Source organism: Meleagris gallopavo, chromosome 2 (genome assembly GCF_000146605.3).
Source record: "Meleagris gallopavo isolate NT-WF06-2002-E0010 breed Aviagen turkey brand Nicholas breeding stock chromosome 2, Turkey_5.1, whole genome shotgun sequence".
Taxonomy (NCBI): Eukaryota; Metazoa; Chordata; class Aves; order Galliformes; family Phasianidae; genus Meleagris; species Meleagris gallopavo.
The window spans coordinates 49,279,218-49,296,899 of record NC_015012.2 but is presented as its reverse complement, the minus strand read 5'-3'; positions in this window follow the sequence as shown (position 1 = coordinate 49,296,899).

The following is a 17,682-nucleotide window of genomic DNA, read 5'->3' as shown; positions in this document are numbered from 1 at the left end:
TTACAACATTGCTGCCCTCCCTTTGATTCAGCACGTGCTAAATATCTAGCGTACAAGGAAATCACATGCACAAAGGCATTTAACACAGAAGGGCAAGGTGTAAGTGTGTGAAATACACCCATATGAAGATGCAATTCTGCCTTTCAGAACTTTGATAAATGTACTGATTCAAAGCACATTTTATAGTTATTCAGCAATAGTTTAACGTGCCATAAAGTCCTGCCTGCTAGGAAGACTTCTTTACAATTGATTTGCTAACCAGTATCCAATATCCAAAATGAACTGGAAAATAAACAGTGGTGTACACAGATAAGTGAGCTGAAGAGGAGAGACACAGTCCAGGGATGGACTCCAGTTCAGGGAGGAGTCCTGGGCATCAGTGTACGTCTGCAAAAGTAACCCCTGTTGCGCTGAGTTACAAGCTACAGTAAATGAGTTACAAGTTACAGTAAATGAAGAGATAAAAGGCAGAGAAATTCATATTGCTTGCCTACTTTATAATGAATTTGGGTACTTTATCTGTTTAAGTTCTCTGACATTTTCTATCTGGAACTAAAAATTTGCTTGCAAAGCTAATTCATATATGCACATTATAGAATGTAGTAGCTATATTGTCAGCCTTTAAGTGACTGACACAAATACTGCCATTTCCAAGCAGACACGTTCAGTTACTCTTATCTTAGATTTAGTTGAGTTATATCTTCTTTATACCATGCAAGAACCATGCACACACCAACAAATAATTCATAACATGTAAAGGAATCACACTAATTTAAAAATACCAGTGGCGTCCAACCCCCAGAAAAGGAAGAAGCAGGGTTTTAAAAGCACTGCGTAATAACTGAATTGAATTCTTCAGAAAGCTGTTATCTAGAGAGATGGGAAATAGAGAGGAAGGATGTTCTTGGATCACATGTTACGCTGCACCCAGGAAGGTCAGATAATAGTAGCTCTTCTGATATTTGTAAGAGCTCTGCACCCCTAAGATAGGGCTAGAACAAAGTAAAGAAAGAAAGACAAAAACTATTGAAGTAATCAGATAAGACGGGGTGAGAAGAAATGCTTACAAAAAATACCCAGTAGCACTCTACTTTCTTTTCAGCATACTTTTTAAATAGCTGAGACCATTGAAGTCATTTATATTTTGTCTTCGCTTAACATGGCATTTGCCATTCTCCCATTCTGTATATGCTGTTCAGTTACTCCTGTTGTCAAACCATCATAGAAGACATTGCGAGTGATCTAGGGCTCACTGCAGGTGTCAAATGGCTCAAACCTCACATGCATCTATACTTAAAAATAAATCAGTTAAAAGCTGGGATATAAACCCATATAATCCCATACACACAAAAATCCATTACAATTTGATTTTACAACCTAATCATTCTGGACAGGGAGACAGCACACTGGAAGAATGTGAACAATGAAGTACAAAAGCCTTCAAGTTCCCTGGCTGCACAAGGTCTGGAGGAATTTAGGAAACCAAGACAGACTTCTGGACTTGTTTTACAAATTCAGACATTGCTCATCCTCACATGCTTCTGAAGACCCTAATAAGAAAACAACTGGTAGCACTTTGCAGGACACTTTGCTCTTACAAAACACCACATCACATCTGTTTTGCACTCCCTTACTACTTTCAGATTAGCTGCTTCTTCAAAAGCAAACCACAGAGTAGATACCACAGAAGAACCTTCTTCCAAATACTTTGGGGAATGCTTTCAAACAGAGCTGAGATGTGAAGGGACCCAGAGCTAAAGGAGGGTGTTGCTTTAAATGGTTATCAGCCTGGTACAGCTATGAGACCTGGTCATCATTTCCTCATGTAACCGACACCACCCAAGGCTATACCATGGAAGTCAGAAAAATCCAAATCAGAACCTGCTATAATGCACCTACTGCATAAATACCATGCCCAAGTCTTTCTGTTTCTTTCTGTAGGAATAGCCTAGCTTCAAACTGCATCTTTGGGCCTTACTTTTCACCATAGATGCTGCTATTAATGCAACAAAGTCTTAGAGCATTATTTTCCATTCTCTGGAAGACAAAGGCACTGCATCTCCATGCTGTTGTGCTGGTTTTATTCTGGTGGAGCTTGTTTGTGCTTAGTGAAATTGCGCCAGCGTAAAACTGGCATAATGGGGCAGAGAATCAGGCCTGCGGGCTGCAATTTATTCTGACATAATAGGATAAAACTGTATGTCTTATATGTGTTAACAAGTGATCTTGCTGATGAAATGTGTCAGAATAAAGCCCTAGAAAGAGAAGTCATTTTTCTGTCCATTAATCAGACACAGAGTAGATAGAAAAGCACAAGCTTCACCACCAAGGCTGCTTGCTGCCCTCCCAATATGCCCGAGTTGAGACCTGGGTATGTCCTCTCCCGTGTGACAGGACAGTTTTGTTTCCTTGTCCATTTATTTCTTGACATCTCTGTAGAGATTGCCAGGGGCGACACTAGTCAATGTCAGTGTCAGTCATGATGCTATTTTACGGTGATCTGGAAATGCACCCAAGAAGTGGTTTGGCACCCCTCACCCACATAACAATGGGGTAACCTACTTTCCTCTTTACTGACCTACTTATATTCACACTGCTGACCTAGATATGTAAGGCCCTTTATCCTACTTAGTTCTCTGGATCCTATCACCATGAACAAACTCAGGATGTTACGTGTACATACATTTTATCAGCACATATTTGGTACTACAGAACCATCCACTGGAAGAGAAGATTGCATTTGAAAAAGCAGTGATTAAAATAAGAAAAACTTCATCTCATATTTTTAGAGAAGAATCATTTGAAGCAACAGAAGGACTAAAGAGTAGTGATGGATTAGCAAAAGGCAGAGAAGAGTCAAGAGGATGTGAGAGACAGAAATTGGTATAATTCTGCAAGTTAGTACACCTTCATGGGTAAGGATTCTGTCAAATATTATTACCATACAAAGACTGAAGATCAGTAGTTATTGACTCATATTTTCTACACAAGTATGTAATGGGGAAGAGTTTATACAGAGCAGTAACAGATCAAGTGCACCACTATTTTAGCCTGTAGTTAGCTGTTACCTGAAACAATTATCTGCTTCTACTGTATAACGGGTTAGTTAAAACTCTATGAGTGCTGACATTCCTACTGTCTGATGGTCTACATCCTCAGGTAGTGCAAATTAATGCTCCTCCAGTGATCTGGATCACTGGAACATTCTGGATCCCAGTTCAGGGTACGTAAAAAAAAAAAAAAGAGGACGCATCCATAGACAGAGGTCTGGTAGTATTTGATTCAATAATTAAGATCAATTTTGTTCTCACTGTGTTTATGTCAAGAGCAGATTCACACTGGGATTGACAATGTCAGAGGCTCATTTGCAAACTGGAGTCTCCATGCCTTCCAAAGTTTCATGACAGGAAAACAAATAGATGTTGTAATCTTTATGCAGACATATTTTACATGCTGTAAAACAAAGAAGTCATCCATCACCTTATGTGTTTTCCAGGCACTTATGGTCAAGGTACAGTTTTAACTCATTACACTTAAACTAATACTGCCAAAGCAGTATTAGTCTATCTAAATACCCTGGTGTGAGAAACCCTCAGCATTTAGCTGGCAAGACTCAAGTAGATACCTTTGGATTTGTGGTGAGAAAATTTCAGTACTTCATCACTGCATTTCTCAAGTTAAAATTAGTCATACTTTTTTTTTTTAATACTCATTCCCCTTGGGTTTGGGATGGGCCTTAAATTCATGTTTTCTGTAGCATCATTTAAAACAGGAACTGGAAGCAAGCAAAATGCAAGCTGGCTAGTGTGACCTCAGGTCCTTCTGGTATTGTCTGCTCTCCTGAGCTTCACTGGTCTGATGTTCACACACCATTTCTCTCCCTTGGTTCTTTCTATTTGCTGAATGGGAGCTGGTGAGACTCCCTCAGTTTGGCTGCCCTGGGACATTTATCTGTGCACCTCACCAACCAATCATGTTGAAAACAAATGAGGAAAAAATTAATTCTACCTTCTTCACTCTTCATGTATCTCTAGAAAAACAAGAAGAGTGCTGCTCAGTGCAAAGCCAAATCCTATGGTTTTTTCCCCAAATAACATTTGTTGACAAAATTCTGATCTGACATGATTTTCCTTACAAGCACAGTTGTATTCTTTTGACAAAAATATTAAAAATGATCAGACTGCTATATATTCTTAGCACGCCACATCACCATAACTGCAAATGGGAGAAGAACAGCCTGGGAAGAGATGCTTGTCCATCTGTTCTATTACAAACTATGACTCTGGATATACGATGCATATTTCTTCCAGTTTTCCATTGTAGCACTTCATTTCCTTTATTTAGATTTTATTTATAAGTGGGAGTATGTAATGTGATCCATTTATAGATCCATTTATAAATGTGATTATATAACATGATCCATTCACAGAATTTGAACATGTAGCCAGAGGAAAACAGGTTTTTCAAAAGCTATTTTTTGAAGGCACTCATGTGTGCCCATGATTTGATGTGTGACTTTGTGAAAGCTGTCACACAGGTATTCCACATATTCCAACACTGATGTATCAGCATGCTGGCACGACGCCACAAATACAACCTTCCATCACTGGCAGCATTTTGACTCTGCATCTTAAGCCTTAATGATTAAAACCTCTGCTTTCCTGTTAGCCTCCTACATAACCTCTGTCTGTGCTAGAGGAACAGACTTGCAGTAGATGAATGCCTCATTTACCACAGGTCCAAAATTTTTCCAAGGTTCACACAGTCAGCAATACCTTTCTATAAGGTCTCTCTGGAACACATGCACATACCCTTTAGGTTGTATGTATCCTCTTCTGTAGGAGGGCCAGATAGGAGTTTTAGATTGTCTCGGTGAGCTGTTACAATACCTGACTAGCCCATAGGAAAAGGAAAGCCCAAGGTTTCCTCTGTAGAGAGCAAGTTCATCACTGTGACCTCCTGTACAGACTTAGGAGGCTCCTTCATTGCAGGTAGGCCTTGCCACCTCGCTGAACCAGTGTCTTTCTTGGACACACGTTTCTGCCTTTTTCTGTCCATTAATTCTGAACAGTGCAGTAGGTGTGGGCAGCTTGAAGAAAATGGAAAACATCAGTCAAGATGTTGAGTCAAGCCAGAGCACAGATACAGAAATGAATTTGCTTTCCCAAATGACATTTGCAACAAAATAACTAGGAACATTAATCTGCTGGAATTTTTATTCCAGAAGTAGCTAGATATTAGCATAGAGTAAATGCATCTCTGTTCAGTGTCTGCAGCATGCCTAAGCCTGAACCCAGTCCACAGTTCTAAGGTAATGTCAAAATCCCAACATGTGCTACATGGCACAAATGTCACTCCTTTTGGGAATCAGTCCTGCATCGGTGTTTTGATCATTGCACTGTTTTGTAGATGAAAACCACTGCAACACACCTGGCATTTACAATGCTGCAGCAACCATTTTATCACAGGTACAGTTACAACACTGGTTTCCAGATGTTTACTGCTTCTCAGAAAGGAATGGTGATGCTTTGGTGCTACTTCGTGGAGCAACAATTATATTAACATAACGAGCAAAATGCAAAAGGAACAGTTAGTCTGCCACATTACCAAGGAGAGGTCAGTGCTAGGACAGCACTGTGGGCTGACACAGGGGTCTGTCCTACAGCACCATCTTCTGAGAGGTAGCAGGACACAGAACTTATCCACATGCAGTTGGCCTTCATTCCTGTTTAAAAGCAGGCAGCTCCACAGGGGAAAGCTTTTACCTGGCTCAATAAATAGTGACTGACAAATCCTTTCACTAAAAGGTTAATCCTGGCTACATGAAGGGGTTATTTTTGGCTGAGAAGGGACACAGACATAGCACCACAAACTTGACAGTGGGGCCCTCTTCCTCCCCTTTAGGCATAAATCCAGTGGGAACATAGCAAGCGATTTCTGTTCCCACTGTCCTGAGACAGGTGGGCTGAAAGTTTCTCTTTTCTGTTATGTGATGTCTCTGTTACCTGCAGAACTAGGTACTGAGTTTGTTTTCTGGCATTATTACTGGGACTGCTCTAAATTCAGCATAGGACCAGAGTGACACCTTATATGACCTCAGTGAAATCTAAGAAAGAAGGTATTTTTGGGTCAGTAAATTTCTCCTGGCACCTTCGCTCTTAAACATCATGACAGTGCCTTTGCAAAAGGCAATCAAAAGTGGTGAGGTGAAGGAAGGGAAATGAGTCAAGGGAATATGCAACAGAGAAATGAAAATTATATGTATATAAAAAAATTTTTATATAGTAGTAACAAAAACTGATTCAGAGAAAATTTAACAGCACTGTGACTGCTCCAGCTGTTACCAAAAGCATGCAGAAAGTTTCACCAAGTTTAACATAAGCAATTCTTAGTTTGAATATTCACAATGGAAATCTACAGCTAGGATGAATTGAAAATACGTAACACTAGTTTTTATGGTTAATTAAAAATGCAACTAATCGATTTATTTAAATGATTTAAAAATTCAGCTTCATTTGATCTGAATTTAGAAAAAAGTTCATGTCTTTCTCTGAAGAATAGTTTATGCTTCATCCATTGGGAAGGAAAGCAGTAGGAATATAGATAAAATGCTAATTGGGGAAAACAAGAAACCTTCAACAACGAACATATTTCATTTGTGTCTTGAGAAATGTTTGTTAAGCAGCATGAAGAATGTAACAATGTATTTCTATATATTTTTCTATTGTAAGTCCAGTTTCTCATTAGAATATTCTAGTTGCTTAATCAGAAAAAGGGGGGGAAAAATTGAGTGCACATATCTGAGAGTGATAAAATGGAGAAGAGAAGATACTGGAAAGCAACAAAATTTGTATTAATTAAAGAGAATGCAGTCTTGGCAGATGAACAGAAATAAAATAGAATGACGTGGTTATGGGTAGAACAGCAGGATGTTTAAACAAAGATTTACTGTAGAGAACTTTTAAAATGCAGTCCTAAAACATATAAGGCATTAAAGAACGTTTTTTAGATCTATAAAACAACAGCCTGATTATGTATAGATTAAAGTTAATGAACCAGTGTGCTCTGAAGTGCCTTCTTTTATAGATACGGCTCTGTAACTTCCATTAGCATCAACAGACTCTTAAATACACAAACGCATTAGTCATGCATCAAGTCACACTGTACATTTTGTTAAGTATCCAAAGACTAAAGTGACTCATATGGTCAAAATTTCTTTTCCCATGTGAATCAAATGTAACGCTTGACAAACATCAACTGAAAAAGAATATTTTGATTCTTTTTTTTTTTTTTTTTTTTTTTTACATCATCCAATGGGTTTAGAGCTCTGTTTGCAGATTAGTCACATTGATTTCCAAAATGAGCTTTCAAAACTGCACGAAAAAAACATGTCAAAATATTAGGAAGCACCTGTCAGCTACATAAACCAAGTCCAACTCAGCATTGCCTGGCCTAAATGCAGCCCACTTGCACCACTAGAAATGAGTGCCTCACATTACCAAACCAGGATGGCTGTGTTTTGCAATCATGTTTCATTGATGAATCAGAACTCAGAAGTTAGAATTAAAACTGCTGCTCTTTTGCAAGGAGACTGCTTTATCCGACATTTTCCCTTCCAAAGCTCAGTTTGGTCTCCAGGCTGGAGATGAGTCAGTCATGTCACAACTGCAGATGAGTTGAACAAATCGATACTTTCCTCTGTGATTCACCAACAAGAGTTTTACAGTTTTTTTGCAAATGTTTCAGCTCCAAGAAGTGACAATTATTGGAAGGTTCGTGTTTGTCTTTTTGTAATTCCCAATTCTTGTTTCTTATTTCCCCCTTCAGCTCCTCAATCTGTTTTTAATTAAAATCAGATGGAGAAAAATGCTGAACAGTACGAGGAGCTTCACCACGTGCACACCATGTAAGAGCTGCAGAATCTGGCAGCCACCAAATGTGACAATGTGCTTTAAAAAAGGCAAGTGGCCTCATTTGGTACATACGTCACCTTCTTTTAAGAGGTTGGCTTTTTCTGTGTAAACAAGTCCCACAGATGACGCATGTAACCCTTCCCTTCTGATGGGATGGAAGCTGTGGGCGCACTGGCAGCACAAAGCCTTGGAGACATGCTGTGGGGGGCTCAGCAATGAGCCCATGGGGTGGGTAGGAGGTGGGACTGCAAAGTGCACATGTGTAGGGGAGAGGAAAATCATGCTCTGAGGTACCCTGCGCTGTGAGGTTACATTCTGGGGGACTAATGGGGCTTCATCTGCTTGATAAGAGTTTTCTCTTCGGTGAGCCCCATCTTAGCAGGTGGGAAAGGAGCCAGTGCACTTCTACATCTGGAAAGCCATGAACCTGACTTCCATCTGCTTATAGACAGTCCTCTGCTATAACACACAGTAAAAACCACAGTAAAAACTGGTCCGGCAGTGTTTTCACTGATGAAATAGATGTTTTTTTTTTTTCACTGAGCACAATACATGTGCACAATGAAAGCTGTCCTATGTATGAAAGCCATGGAAAGCAACAAAGAGATTATAAGTGTGAGTCCTCTTTGAAACTAACCCACAGGTTCTCAGATGGGGAGACTGAGAAATACTGCTTCTGGAGAGAGGGGAGAGGCAATTCAAATTCAAGATGGTTTGAGTGTGGGAAATGAGGATTCATAGAATTATAGAATCATTAAGGTTGGGAAAGAACTCTGAGATCATCTAGTCCAATCATGAACCCATCACCACCATCCCTGCTAACCACGTCCCACAGTACCTGTATAATCAATGGATATACAGATAGCATATATATATCCAGGAACTTGGCTAATATAATTTACATTGGAGTAATGAGAGAAAGTCACTCACCCTATCTTGGACTCACAAGATGAACTCCAACAGAGCAGATCTCCAGAGATCCTTGCCACTGGCAGACAGCTCTTAAATGGGTCTATGAAAGGTGGAGCCAGGCTCCATCCCTTCCTGCCACACAGGTGATTTGCCTTCACCTGTGCTCCCGTGGCTGACTCATTGCTTGCCTCAGGTGATTAATCAGAGGTTCAGGCCGTGATTCAGCAGCCTCATACAGTGCCACATCCACATGTTTCTTGAACATGTCCACTACTTCTCTGGGCAGTCTGTTTTAAGACCGAGGATATTCCTACTCAGGAAAACTGCACTAGAAGATGGCACAATAGGCTGGAAGAAGGAAAATTCTGCTGAAGAGGGTTGAGAGGGAGGATGAGGACAGAAAAGCACCTTTCAGATCCAGTCCTGATGCTTCTGCTAAGGGGGGAGACAGACCCTGGTTCCCCTCATCCCTCAGTCTATCTTGGCCATGGAAAGCAAGTGCTGCAGCCACAGTGGAACACAGAGGAAAGCAGAGAGAGACTCTGATTTAATGGAAGAAAAGACAAAGCTGTCCAAGCAAATGAGTATTACTACCCTGGCTGCCACCTCAGCTGCAGCAGGGCATTTCTGCCAGATGTTTAACCAAAGCTCAGCTGCTTTGGCTGGAGCAGCTTGATGTTTCTGGGTCTTTCAGCTTTAATGCCTGAGGTAGAATTTTTCTATCTGGGACAAAATACACTCCATCTGATGAAGGAGATCTCAGCAATGCCTTCTATTCAGGCTGGATTATAGTAGAACTCCTTGCCTGTCTCTGAGTCTCTGTCATCTCCTGCTAGAATGAAGTGGGATGGTCTGTTATTTCGATCCATATTTTCTTGCCCAAAAACACAGACAGTTGCTAGCCAGTATGCCAGGGACTGCATTCCTCAGTCTCTGCCTGACTGCAGCAGTTTCTTTTACTGCTCACATTACAGCTTGTCCAGTTTGAACAGTGACACTGACTTCTGTTTCTCCAAGCATAAAGGTCCTCGGGCCATGAAAATGAGATGTGATTCTTCCTTTGGGCAAGCTGCTTTTCCCTTCTCCAGTGGGAACAGCTGTGTACAATAAACTCCACTCCCAGTTCCCCACCTCTGACTTCACACAGAGACTGAGACAATAAAAGCTTTTAACAGACGTTCACAGCCCTCACACTTTGAATGTCTTCTGGGAGTTTCTTTGCTCATTCTCAAACGCTCCATTAGTGTTCTTATGCTCTGCAACCACTGCATCATTTTGTGTCATCTCAGAGAGCTGATGAGTGAAGAACCATCTTCCCACTCCTTTAGAAACAGCCCCAGAGGGTATTTCAGCTCATTACTAGCCAGCTACTGATCCCACTTTGCTCTGCACTGGTGAGGCCTCACCTTGAATATAGTGTGCAGTTTTGGGCACCACAATATTAGAAGGACATAAAACTAATCGGAAGCATCCCAAGGAATGCTACAAAGATGGTGAAGGGTGTGGAGGGCCAGATGTATGAGGAGCAGTTGTGGTCCCTGAGTTTGTTCAGCTCAGAGCAGAGAAGGCTGAGGGGAGCCCTCATGGTGGCCTACAGCTCCTCACAGGGAATGGAGAGGCAGCACTGAGCTCTGCTCTCTGGTGACAGACATGGCTTGAGGGAATGGCATGGAGCTGTGTAAGGTTAGGTATCAGGAAATGCCCTGGGCATGGAACAGGCTGCCCAGGGCTGTGGGCACGGCCCCAAGTGCTGGAGTTCAAGGAGCATTTGGACATTGCTCTCTGACACATGATTTGGATTTGGGATGATCTTGTATGGAGCCAGGCATGGGGTCTGACTGCTGAAGTGGAGACAGAGGTGGAAGCCAGGGCTACCAAGTGTAGTAGTGAAGAGCTGGTGTACCTGCTGTTTGGCTTGACCCCTGCATTCATTCTGTCCATGGCACATCACACAGACTGGCTCAAGCAGCAAGCTCTGTGAACGCACCAGTAGCTGGACACAAAAGTTAATCTCTTAGTTAGCCTCTAATCCCCAGACACGGCTGCAGTGTGCATGGACCTGTGAGTGTTTGCTTTCAGCAGGGCGGCCTGCAAATGGGCTCAACTGCAGCTAAACCCTGAGGAATGTAGAAAATTCCTGCAATAAAATGATTGTGGTCACTGCAGAAGAATATGTCATTTCCCATGGAAGTAATGATACAATGGTCTGTAAAACAGAGGGCCAGGCTAAAAAAGATATTTTTTCTTTCTAGTTTATTTTTTTTCTCCCTGTTGCTGAGTGAAAAGCTTCCTCAAGTAACAGGGGGAAATGGTGATCAAATCGCATAAGAAAAACAGTAATAGTGCCTGGGTGCATCCCAACCCTTTGAAAAGCAAAAATGATTAGGAACTCCCTCCCTCCGCACCCAGGTCATATATATATATTGAAACAGTGTCAGGGCTTTTTTGCTTGTTGGTTTTGTTCTGTTGTTTCTTAAATAGATTTAGGGATTTCTTTTCGAAGGAACAAGCTCGGTACCTCAGACACGAGCGCCATTTCCCCTCAGCTCAAACGTGGCCCAGAAGGGTCTTACGTCACTAGGGAGGTCTCTGCTGTGCCTCCACTGAGCCGCGTCCGCCGGGGCTGGCGGCGGGACGAAGGCGCCCCCGCGTGGCCGCTGCGTGAGGTGCAGCACGGGTACAGCGGGAACGAAGGTTTGTGGACGCGGCCTTTTTGTTTGTTGAACACCCCCGGGCTGCTCTGCAAAGACGGAAAAGAGGGTCCGGGGCGGAGGGAGAAGAATAAAACAGCAAGCGACTCTTCAGTCACTTTCAGAATCAGAAACAAAAAAAACATTTAACAGCGCAAGGGGAAAAGCACTCTAGATTTACATTGGCCGAAAGTAAAAAAACAAACTTGGCCAAACAACTCTGTCTTTTGAGTAAGAGCCTGTTTGAGAGGTGTTTTTATTTGTCTCCCACAGAACACAATCAGTTACTCTGTCTTGTCTAAACTTTAGCTGAATATATAATTTCGTTAAGCTGGAGTAATTGGCTTCCACTGCCTTCATACAGAAAGCCAGGAACACTGCCAAAGATTCCTCCGGTCTGAAGCCTGCAGTGGCAGCAGCCCAGCTCTGTTCTGCATCAGCCCCTCAACTCTTGGCAAGTCAATACCGGGTAGGAGATCTGCCAGGGGCTGCAGCAAACAGGCAGGAAGCTCCTCTACAGCACCCTGTCTCAGATTCACAGTGTGCTGCCCAGGGAAAGCCTGGCTAGTGCAAAGCAATAGAGCATAGTGGAGTGCTGCTCATAAAGCATGCGAGAGGCACGCCTTATCCACAAGGAAACAAAGCTGCCCATAGAGAAAAATGTACTCAGAGCATGTGTAATACCTGAAAAGAGATCTACCTGCTGCACATAGGTAGCTGTCTTTGTGAGATTGCTTTGCTGTGCTGTGCTACTGGAGCATGGACCTGGAATGTTCATCCCTGATTTACTCTGGAATACTAGCTATTTTGCTAGGAATGAACACCAAGAGATCACGAGGTGGCCACACACTTACACTGCTGCAGGCAACTGCTCTAGAAGGACAAAGAAGCTTTGCCGTGATACAGTGATCAACATTTCCAGGACTAGCAACACTTTATTACCTTTTAAATGAAGAAAAACTGACATCAACTTTGCTACGCTGGCCATGACTCAGAGCATGGTTTTACCTTTCCTGTGTACAAACAGAAACATAATGGGTTTTGGAAATACAATTAATTCAGGAAAATGCGTAGTCCCATTCTCTCTTTCTGTGCTTGCTATTTGTTTCTTTAGGATTTGGTTGTTGTTAGCCTTGAATATTCATGACAAGTAGACTGGGTAAAGAATCTGGAACAGACTGTCAAGGTACGTATATTTCTGATAACGGTGGGTTGGGTTACATCCTGAAAAACAAACTCCTCTCCTTTGTCTTCCTGTGTCTACACTGACTCATGGCAAGTTCAGTTACCCAGGGATGTCATCACGATATAGACAAAACTTCTACATGTGGTAATGAACCATGACTTTCTGCTTTAGTTTGTTTCTTTGCTGTGCACTGATATATATTTGCCATCCTGAACCAAATCCTGGTCCCAAAGAAGTTAGTGCAGGTTTTGACATGGAATTCGAGAGGCTCAGAGATTCATTCTGTAATTCTTAGCACCATTATGGTCTACATAACAGTAAGTACTGTATACTCTTACGGGAACATCTAACAAGGTATTTCTAAGCAAGCAGGTTCCAGCATCTGGAAAGCAATTCATTACAGAACAAATCTGCTGCTTGCCTCTGCCACAGCACTGGACGCTTTGATTCATCATCTAATATACACTGGTGTTTTTCCATGCTTCTCATTTATGCCTATTAATAAGGAGATAACTTCACTATCCACGTGTTCTAAAATCTTAAAAACAAACACAGAAAACAACAATGACAGCACAAGAGTCTCCTTGCTGACTATACACTTTGTAATCTGTTTGGGAAATCTAGCATTCTGGCATGGAACAGAGATGGGGTGGATTGCTGTTAATGATCAATCATTGCTCTGCTATTTTTTGCAGAAGTCAGTTGTAAAACTATGAAGGAAATGTAGATAGAGTAGGAAAGAATATCATTATCTTACAAGACTGTCAAAGTACTAAGCAATTCTATGCTTTTCCTGTTGTAACTGCATTGCAACTTCTACTTTGGCTCTTCTGTAAGCAATGCTATCCTTTGCTAACAGCATTGCTGAATAGCTGAGAAATGGTCCTTTGTGCACCTTATAGGCACACAAGATGGCTGATTAAAATCTGATCTGGATCTCATATGCTTTTATGAACAAATGAAATATTTTGTACACAAATGCACAAACAGGCTATGAAAATTAGGGCTTTTCTGGTTTTAGTTTCCTTCCAGGATTTTACTGAAGGCTGTAGGTAATGCAGATTCAGATATTTAATATGTGGCATTCTGGTTTGATTGGAAGCTTTAAGATTAAATAAGAGTTAGTTTTACTTTGTTCAGACATATGTGGGGTTTTAAGAAAAACATAATTGTTTAGCTGACTGTCACAAGCACAACAAAAATATTTTTCTGACACAGATTGGCGTTTGGAGCCCCACGCTTTCAGCTTCCCCCAAAGACTGAGTGTGAACAATCTTGTGCATATGTAGTTAGTGAATACTGGAGTAAATTTAGGGTGATAAACTATAAAAGATATTCTGAGATTAGAATAGATCATAAGGTTTGAGGTCTTTTTGATACTCCACAGAACACAGATCAGCCAGACCACTTTTGACCTCGTTTTTTGAGACAGCACCTGACTATCTTTCCTCTTTTACCTAAGTAATTGTGTGCAAATTCTTCATACAGAGCATATTTTCCCAGCTGGGTTGACTGCAAACCTTCATAAGCATTCTGTTTGTTCAACTTCCAACTCTACACCAGTGTATAAGAAAACAGTAATCATATATTTGAAATAAACTCACAACAGAGAGTATTTCAGTAACTCTAAAACTTGCAACTCATACTTGGAGCAGCTGAACACTGGTCACCTATGGAGGGTTTTGTATAGAATTCAATGACACATAACAGAAATCCTCCTTCTTTATAATGTAGCCAGCAGCATGCTCTCTCCCTCTGACTTCACCAGCAAAGACTACTTGAGAAACAGACATGACCCAAGAGCATAATTTATTGTTAGGAAGGGTAGGTTCCAGCCAAGCCAGAGAAGATATCTTTGAAATTGGCCAAGAACAGATACAACACAAAGTATGAAGATGGCTGTTCACAGCTGCTCCTGGAAGCAAAGATTATCCTATGTAGTTACACAGCCCATTTCTTGCAAGTTGGAGAGGGGACGTGGTGCAGAGCTCTTGGAGAAGATGAGGTGAATTGAACCTGTTGACAGAGGGGCTCTCCTTATGTAAAAGGAAAACACCGCCCTGAGTGAGAAAGATGGGAAAGATGGTACTACAGACTTCTTAAGAGGTTTTTTGTTTGTTTGTTTGTTTCTTTAACAAGGTAATCCTTGTTTTTTATTTTAATTGACACAGTGCAATAAATTCTTGTGAAGTATCAGTGAAATTACCTGGCTCCGCAATGACTTGGCTTATTAGAATAAAAATTAAAAATGATAAATGTATGCTACCTGGAATCTTTGAGAGACTGTGCTATTTAGTATTTGAAAATTATTTGGTGATTTCTAGACAAAGGGCATGAGAGACAAATTAAAAATTACAACAAAGTATAAAATAAGGCCATATTTTCTCAAAAATTTGGGCTTTTTTTTTTCCTGAGATAATGACTAACAAACAAATAGCCAATTTTGGGGGTTTTCTTTGTATTAATATGAATCATCAGCAGCATGTGTGTACACAGTCCAAAAGCAAGTGAGCGTAACTTAAAGTAATCTAAAGGAAACTGATATTTGTAGAAGTTTGTACTTTCAAAGCAGCACAGACTAGAAGTAGGAACAGAACTGCAGTTGTGTGTAAGATTTGGTGTCCCTTGCAAGGACACTTAGATCATACTTCGTCATCAAAATCCCTGCTGTACCTGAAGAGTCAACTGTTTTTAAGATGCTTAGTACCCCAAAAACTCTGGACACCTACTATTTCTTTCAGCTCTGAGCTCTGAACAGCTTTTCTTATTCTTGGAATGGATTATAGTTTGCTGAGGAAATGACTTAGGACCACCCTATTTAAATGAGAGCTGTATATTCACACATTAAACACAGTCAGAGAAATCAACACTCGTCTGCTAAGCCACACAGTTCACATCAAGTACTTGTTCTACTGTGCAAATATTGTATTGATCCAACCCACTATTTGTAAAGCCACAACTACCATTATTCAAAAGTTTAAATTGACAGAAAACAATGACTTTAGAAACTTTCCTTTGAAGCTGACTGAAGAGATGGATGCACTGAACATCTCTCCATATTCATGTCCTTTTAACAAAGAGGGGCTTGTCCAGATGCTGGGGGAAAGCTTCTGAAAAGGGGATTCATTCCAAGAACAAAAAGCCCAACCTCTGCCCTTACCAGAGTGCAAGGAGGCTTGCCTGGCTTGCTTTGCTTTGTTTCTTTTTTTAAATCACTCCTTCAACAGATGGACAGCAGTCATACATCTCATTGGAAACGTTCACCAATGGAGTGGCCAGGCTTCCAGCAGCTCCTGGCATGACAAAGACAAAAGGATGTTTCTCTGACAGTCCCTTCTCCTGAGGGAGTTAGTTTTGGCATTCAGATTCAAATGGTGTCATGGACATGCTCAAGCATCTACAGTCAGTGGGCCCAGCTGTCCACATACTTAGTATATACCTGATTAATAGCTAAAGATCTGCTAGCACAGAAGGCTTCCACAGCTCTGGTGTTGCAACACCTCATCTATGCGCAGCTGTCCATGCCACCAGGAGGGAGGTGGTGGGAAGGTGCAGTGGGCAGGATGATGGGACAGGACTGCCTCTTTTGGGCAGGATCACTGTCATGGATCAGCTCACACTGACCAGGACCAGCTGCTGTCTGACCCCACTCACACACACTGGTCTGAAGTGCACACCTTCAGCAGGACAAAACCTCGCACAAATATGCAGCATGGAGAGGTCGCCTTATCAGGACAGCGTTAACTTTCAAAATGCAATGCACAGCCTTTGCTTACGCAAAGTTATCTGCTACATGAAGAACATTTTTATAGTTTAGATTTTGGTTTTCAAAGAAGAAAATAAGGAAGAGGAAAGAAAAAGGACCTAATTGGCTTACACACTCAGATGTGCATATGCTCAGCACAATATATCACACACCGAGCAAATCAAAGCCACCTTAGACTCAGCATTTCTGCAGTTTTTTCCTTCTCTAACCTTCCAGGCTAACTAATTAATAGACGCCATATGTCAAATGCTCTACTACAGCCATAAATCCAGGATGTGAAGAGGCTGATCTCCTCATCGCCCTGGGGCCTTGTGCACAAATTGAATTTAAGCATCGCTACTGATTTGCTAAAATTTTGTATCCCTCTGCCTTTTAACCTGGTGTAAATAACGATACAAAGGAGAATCAGGGTTCTACCACACAAACACTTTCATCTCTAAATCTTTTTTGCCAGATCTTCTAAACAGTGGCCAGCAGTATGTATGATTCCAATCACTTTGCAGATATGATATAAAAGTAGAGGAAATGATCAGAAACAAAAATTTGAATTCAGATCTTTATTATACAGGCCCAAAGCTGTGGTCACCATGCAGTTATACCGTAATGGGAATGACCTTGCTGAAAGGATCTCACTAAACAAATTTAAAGAGACCACAGACTACAGCATTCCAAATAACTGGCACTTTGATTTATGAAAGAGCAAAAATAAATAGAGGAATGGCAAGTATGTCCTTTCCACATATATTGGGGCATATACATATTCCTTCCTTTCTATAGCTATTTTGGAGACAAAAATCAGCAAATACTGCCCCAAAATACTAACCTTTCATGGGAGGGCTCAGGTAAGTTAGCTGTTTCTCTCTCCTTAGTTATTTGATTGAACATTCTGATATGCCAAAACACCAAGCCCATAATGTGTTGTTGTTCTTTTGTATTTTCTCCTACTTCCCACCCTTTCTTCTACCATTGAAGACACTAACAGGGACTAAATGAAGACATTTAGTCAAGTAAAAGCCTTGAAACTTTTCCTTTCTAATTTTCCATGATGCTTTCATAATTTAAGGATTCATCACAAATCTAAAAAAGGTTCAGGTGTCTGACAAGTAATTAAAAATCTCTGGAATATAGATAGCCACTGTGAAGAGCTGCACATAGACCGCACACGTAGTGTTATGTAAAAGTGGTTACCTTTAAAAAAAAACAACAACATTTCTT